We start from the raw sequence: 7,365 nt of genomic DNA on the forward strand, positions 1-7,365 counted from the left end.
ATTTTGAGGAAGGTGTGGTTGGAATGAGAGGAGGAGGAAAAAAATTGGGAAATCTGCAGCCATGTGTAAGTTGGCTGTTTTTATTTTATTTTTGATATTTATTTATGTAGAAGGAGAGAGAAAGAGGGGGAGGCAGAGAGAAAGGGGGACAGAGAATCCCAAGCAGGCTCTGCAGGTATCAGTGGGACCCCACGTGGGACCCGAACCCACAAACCGTGAGATCCTGACCTGAGCCAAATAGCAAAAGTCAGACGTGTAACCAATTGAGCTACCCAGGTGGCCTAGTAAGTTGGCTACTTTCAAATGGAAGATTTTCCCTCCACCTCTGAGATTATACATACTACATCAATGCTTGGTTTCATTGGTCCATATTGTAGCCCACAGAAAAAGTTTTGGGATGCCTGGGTTGCTCAGTTGGTTAAGCATCCGACTTCGGCTCAGATCATGATCTTGCCCTTCAGAGTTTGAACCCCACCTCAGGCTTTATGCTGACAGCTCAGACCCTGGAGCCTGTTTCAGATTCTGTGTCTACCTCTCTCTCCGCCCCTCCCCTGGTTGTGTTCTATCTCTCTCTCTCTCTCAAAAGTAAATAAACATTAAAAAAAATTTAAAGAAAAAGACTCTGTTATCTAGCAAGAAAATCTGGGAAATCTAGAAAAATCTGGAAAATCACTACTGCTAAAAAAAAATACCTTCATCAAAATAAATTGGCTTTAGAAATGGGAAATCTCTCTATCGACCTGGATTGTTATTTTTTGTTCCACAGTACTAAATGAATTTTATTACATGTACTGCTAAAAATAATCACCAAATCATAAGTGGTAAAAAGAAAAAAGAAGAAGAAAACTAAACAGACACAACAAAATACCCTCCTATCCAAAGAAGTTATATCTCTTGGTGGCATTTCAATTAAAACAAAATCTACCCAAGGTAACATGATAATGTTTACTGGCCTCTATTTATTTTAAATGCATAGATAAAATGCAAATTCTCACTAAAGCAAAAGTGTATTACAATTTTCTTTAGATAAAATGAAAATATTCATCAACACCCAAACCCCTATATAGCCTGGAGGTAATTCCCACAAAACTTATATTTTTAAGTTTATAATTCACTTGGCTCTCACTCAACTGTCAGGAGCTTTATGCACAATATATCTTGCTTTAAAGTTCTTATTAAAATAATTAAGTAAAATAGATTGTAAAGTCAGATGTTGCCACAATTTACTGCCACTTGTTTACTTTTATTTTCCATTGTGAGAGGCCTTTGAAAGCAATTTCCCATATTATCCTCTTTCTACTCCTCCGAATAGAAGCTAATACTGAATGTCAAACTCCCTTTCCTCCCTAGAGAACCAGAGAGTATTCTTACAGGAATTTAGAAACACCCTCTTGCCTGAGGACATATCATCTGATAACTCAGGATGGAGTGCTCAACCTTAGAATATCTCCAACATTAACCTTGCATGAACTCAGTCAGAAGATGGGAGCTCATAGTCCTTTACACATCTTGGAACCACTCCAGCAAGGAGAAGAGTCATCCTTCCAGGAGAAAAACAATAAATATCTTCAGTCCCTTTTACCTTCAAAGAGAGACTAGTGTATTGGTTAAGAATATAAACTTCGAATTCATGAACTGGATTCAAATGGTGGTTCTACCATTTTTAGGGTGGAACTTTGGACAACTCACACTTCTTGAGGTTCTTTCCTCATTTGTCATATAGGACTAATAATATTTAGTTCTTACCCTGAAGACTAAGTGGTATTAAGAATGAAAAAATCTGAGTTGAATGCTTGGACATTATAGGCATTAAATAATTGTGGTTTTTTTGTCCTGGGAAGCAGAGCCTGAGTTGGAGATTCTTGGTCAGGAGATTTATTGGTTGAGTATACTCAGGAGGACAATGAGAAAATCGGGAGGGGACAAAGGGAACACGTTTGCAGAATGTGGCCTTGGCTGGGAAAGTTTCCAAGGAAGGTTTGCAGCTAAAATTACATTAGTTAGCCCCTCTTAGAAGGGTGTAGAGTTCCCTTTCCAACATGGGAACTTCCAGTTGGCAAAGGGAAATTCTCCAGAGAAGACTGCGTCTTTGAATTGTCATAACACTAACTGCAAGGAGAGAGAGGTGCACCTGTTGGTAAAGGGGATCTGAATGGGACACCCGAAGTGCCCACTAGAGCTTACCGCTGTCACTGCTCAGATCCGCTCTCTTCTTATGCCAAATACACCTACTGAGGCACAGGATTCTAAGTGGTTACAATTTCTGGGAAAATTTCAAAGAGGGGAGGGTTAGCTGGACAAATTAGAACTCCAACTGCTGCTTTTGTTCCCAATGCTGTAATTCAGTGGTTCTCAATCGGGGGAGATTTGACAATGTCTGGAGACATTTTCCATCACCATATCTGGAGGTGCTACTGGCATAATGTCCTACAATGCACAGAACAGCCCCCATAGCAAAAAATTATTCAAATTTTTGCAAAGTGTCAAGAGTGCTGAGGTTAAGAAACGCTGCTGTCACTGATATGCGTCATTTCATTGATTCTCCACCTGTTCTAGATTCTCCTTCCCTCAGCGAGCATATACATATGCTGGTCCAAGTGGCTGATCTAGTGGGTTAACAGAGATTTACATCCCAGAGTGGTCTAGGCCCTATTTTGGCATGTTCTGTCAGATTCTAGTTTCAGTACAAACACATTTAGTTACATTTGGATATGGAAGTATGGAAAAGATGTTCAAGTGAATCACTTGGGTACAAAACATAATCCTCAACTTGCCACCAAGAGGCTGAGTGATCTTCTCATGGGACAGTATGGTTCTGGGGCTCAGTCTTAGTCTATGTTGCTGACAGGTCAGACATTCAGCTGTTGCAGTAGCTAGACTACCCTGAGTGAGAGGAAGCATATGGTATAGGGCCCATATATAGCCCTGTGGAGTATTGCTAGGCTTATCTGACCTTTTATTTGATGGGTCATAATGGTAACTTCTGGCTACTTGGTTATCTGCTATCAAATGGTTAGAAGCTCAGTTTCTACCGTGACCTAGTAGCAGTATAGGAACTGGTTGTTTTGTTTTCTTGTAAGAGCTTTATTTCTATAACTCACATACTTTAATTCACTCTTTTGAAGTGTATAATTTAGTGTTTTTTTAGTTCATTCACAGAGTTTGGCAACCATCACAACTATCTCATTTACAGCATTATTATCATCACCAAAGAAAACCTAATACCCATTAGCAGTCTCTCCCATTCCCTCCAATTACCGCAGTTTTAGGCAACCATTAATTTATTTTCTGTCTCCATGGATTTGCTTATTTTAGAAGCTTCATAAAATTAGAATCAAATAATATGTGGCCTGTGTGTCTGGCTTCTTTCACCAAGCGTAGAGTTTTCAAGGTTTATTCATACTGTAGCAGGTATTGGTACTTTATTCCTTTTTATTTACAATAAATACATTTTAGTTGTGTAGATATACAAAATTTCATTTATCTGTTCATCAACTGATGGATATTTGGGGGGTTTCCACTTTTTGTCTGTTAAGAAGAATGCTGCTGTGGGGTGCCTGGGTGACTCAGTCAGTTAAGCATCTGATTTCAGTTCAGGTCATGATCTCGTGGTTCATAGGTTCAAGCCCCATGTCGGGCTCTGCACTGTCAGCACAGAGCCTGGAGCCTGCTTCGGATTCTGTGTCTCTCTCTCTCTCTGCCCCTCCCCAACTTGCACTCTGTCTTTCTCGCTCTTAAAAATAAAAAAAATAAAAATAAGAAAAAAAAGAATAATGCTGCTATGAACACCTGTGTACAAGTCTTTATGTGGACGTATGTCTTCAGTTCTGCATACTGAGGAGTGGAATTGTTGGGTTATAAGGTAACTCTGTGTTTAACATTTTAAAGAACTGCAGAGTTATATTCTAAAATGACTGCACCATTTTATAAACTGACAATTATTTTAACCATCCTAGTAGGTGTTACTTTTGTTTTTGTTTTCATTGTGGTTTTGATTTGCTTTTCCCTAATGACCAGTGATGTTGAATATCTTTTCATGTGCTTATTGACCATTTATTTATCTTCTTTTGAGAAATACTTATTCAAATTATGTGCCTATTTTTGAATGGACTGTTTTTTTTAAATATTTTAGTGGTTAAAAGATATTCCCCTCAGCCTAGTCATTGAATTGTCTTGGCAGTGTTGTAGAAATCAATTGACCTTAAATGTAAGGATTTCTGGACTGCCAATTCTATTCCATTGATCTACACATCTATCCTTAGGCCAGTACCACACTATTTTTATTACAGTAGCTTTGTGGTGAGTTTGAAATCAGGAAGTATAAGTCTTCCAATTTTGTTCTTTTTCAAGAACATTTTGTCTATTCTGGGTCCTTTGTACATCCATACAAATTTTAGTGTCAGTTTGTCAATTTATGCAAAGTCACTTGGGATTTTTTTTTAAATGTTTATTTCTGAGAGAGAGAACACGAGTGAGAGAGGGGCAGGGGGGGGGCGGGAAGAGGATCCAAAGTGAGCTCCACGTTGACAGGGAGCCCCATGTGGGGCTCAAACTGACCAACTATGAGATATGACCCGAGCTGAATGCTCAATGGACTGAGCCACCCAGGCACCCCAAGTCATGTGAAATTTTAATTGAGATTGCATGGACTCTGTAGATTGATGCAGGGAGTACTGTCTTCTCAGTAACATTGTCTTCCAATCTGTGAATATGGTCTATCTTTCCATTTATTAAGTCTTTCTTGCATTTTTCAAGGATGATTTGTAGTTATCAATGTAGAAACTGTACACATCTTTTATTAAAATTCATTCCTAATTATTTGTTTTCTTTTTGTTGTTATTGCAAATGAAATGTTTCATTAATTTCATTTTTGGATTGTTCATTGCTACTTTTTAAAAATTCAATCAACTTTGTATATTAATCTCATATCTTGCAACATTGCTGAAGTCATTTATTAGTTCTAATAGTTTTATTTTTGGAATAAAGGAATATGAATTCCTTAGAATTTTCTACATATAAGAGTGTGCCTTCTGCAAATAGAAATATTTTTTTATCACTTCCTTTCTAAACTAAATGCCTTTTATTTCTTTTTCTTACCCAATTACCTTGGTTAGACTTCCATTACAATGCTGAATAGAAATGGTAAAAGTGAAAACTTTTGTTTTGTTCCTAATCTTAGGGGGAAAGCATTCAATCACCATTGACTATGGTGTTAGATGTGAATTTTTCGCAGAAACCATTTATCACATTGAGGAAGTTTGCTTTCACTTCTGGTTTGAGACGTTTTGTTTTTGTTTTTGCTTTATTTGCTTTTAAATATGGAATGCTTCATGAATTTGCATGTTATCCTTGTGCAGGGGCTATGCTAATCTTCTCTGTATCATTCCAATTTTTATATGTGTTGCCAAAATAAGCACTGGTTTGAGAGTTTTAATCATGAAAGTGTGCTTGATTCTGTCAAATGTTTTCTCATCTATTGAGATGATCGTGTGGTTTTTATCCTTCTTTATCCTACTGATATTGTGTATTGCATTAATTATCCGGTGCTTAAATAATGGTAGAATCTTGGTGTACACCCCACTTGCTCATGGTGTATAATTTATTTACATATGGCTGGATTTAATTTTCTAGTATTTTGATGAGAATTTTTGCATTTATGTTCAGAAGAGATATTGGTCTGCAGTTTTCTTTTTTTGTGATGTTTTGCCTGGTTTTGGTATTAGTATAAAACTAGCCTCATAGTATGAACTGGGAAACATTCCTTCCTGAAATTTCCATTTTTTTGGGGAGAAATTCAGGTGGACTGTTATTCTTTTAAATGTGTTTTAAAATTCACCAGTGAAGTCATCTGAGCCTGTGATTTTCTTTAGAGAAAGTCTGTTCAAAGTTTTTATTTCTTACTGAAGCAGTTTTGATTATTTGTTTCTTTCTACAATTTTTTTCCCATTAGTTTAGGTTATCTAATTTGCTGGCATACAAATTTTTATAGTACTCTTTATAATGCTTTTTATTTATGTAAGATGTATATTGATATTTTATCTTTTTTTAAAAAAATTTGAATTTATTTATTTTGAGAGAGAGAGAGACAGAGAGGCAGAGAGAGAGTGAGAAAATCCCAAGCAGGCTCCAGGCTGTCAGCACAGAGCCCGATGGGAACTTGAACCCACCAACTGTGAGATTGTGACCTGAGCCAAAATCAAGAGTGGAATGCTCAACTGACTGAGCCAACCAGGCGCCCCTTGATATTTTCTCTTTTATTTTTATTTTAATAATTTGTGTCTTCTCTCTTTTTTGAGTGGTCAGTATAGCTAAATGTTAACTTGGGTGAATTTTTGAAAGAACGAAATTTTGTTCTGTTGATTTTCTCTATTGTTTTTTTCTATTCTTTATTTCACTTATTTATACAGTATTCTTTATTTTTCCTTCCTCTGCTTGGTTTGGGTTATTTTTTTCCTTCTAGTTTCTTAGGTGGAAGTTTAGGTTATTGTTTTGAGATGCTTACTTGTTTTTTAAATATAGGCATTCATAGGTATAAATTTCCCCTGTAAGTACTGTTTTAGCTGCACCACACGAATTTTGGTATGTATCTCCTAACATTTAGTATTCATTTTCATTTATCTCAAAGTATTCTGTAGGTTTTATTGTGATTTTCATTTTGACCCATTGGTTATTTATTCACATATTATTTCCACATATTTGTGACTTTTCCTAATTTTCTTCTATTACTGATTTCTAATTTCATGTCATTGCCATCAGAGAACATCTTTTAGATGACTTTCTCTTTTTAAGTTCATTGAAGCTTGTTTTATAGTCTAACATAGGGTCTATCCTGAAGAATGTTCCATGTGCTTTTGAAAAAAATGTGTACTCTGCTATTGTTGCATAGAATATTCTATAGATATCTATTAAGTCTAACTGGATTAAAGTACTGTTTAAGTCCTATGTCTATGTTAATCGTCTCCAACTCTTAATCTTTTTTTTTTTTTTTTAATTTTTTTTAACATTTATTTATTTTTGAGACAGAGAGAGACAGAGCATGAACGGGGGAGGGTCAGAGAGAGGGAGACACAGAATCCGAAACAGGTTCCAGGCTCCGAGCTGTCCGCACAGAGCCCGACGCGGGGCTTGAACTCACGGACCATGAGATCATGACCTGAGCCGAAGTCGGCCGCTCAACCGACTGAGCCAACCAGGCGCTCCTCTTAATCTTGATTTGTCTATTTCATCCTTCAATTGTGTTAGTTTTTGCATATTTTGAAACATTTTTCTTTGGTGTATGTGTGTTTTAATTGTTATGTGTACTGAATTGATTGACGTGTTTGTCATTATAAAATGTGCTTTTTTGTTTCTAGTAATAATTTTTAT

General features: G+C 36.5%; 1 non-coding gene across 1 annotated transcript; it reads right to left on the bottom strand.

Moving 5' to 3' along the window:
* Nucleotides 1-5,312: 5,312 nt before the first annotated feature.
* LOC122204340 lies at nucleotides 5,313-5,417 on the bottom strand. The gene has a single exon (XR_006195625.1). It is a non-coding gene; the product is annotated as a U6 spliceosomal RNA (small nuclear RNA).
* Nucleotides 5,418-7,365: the final 1,948 nt, after the last annotated feature.

Source organism: Panthera leo, chromosome D3, assembly GCF_018350215.1.
Source record: "Panthera leo isolate Ple1 chromosome D3, P.leo_Ple1_pat1.1, whole genome shotgun sequence".
NCBI lineage: Eukaryota > Metazoa > Chordata > Mammalia > Carnivora > Felidae > Panthera > Panthera leo.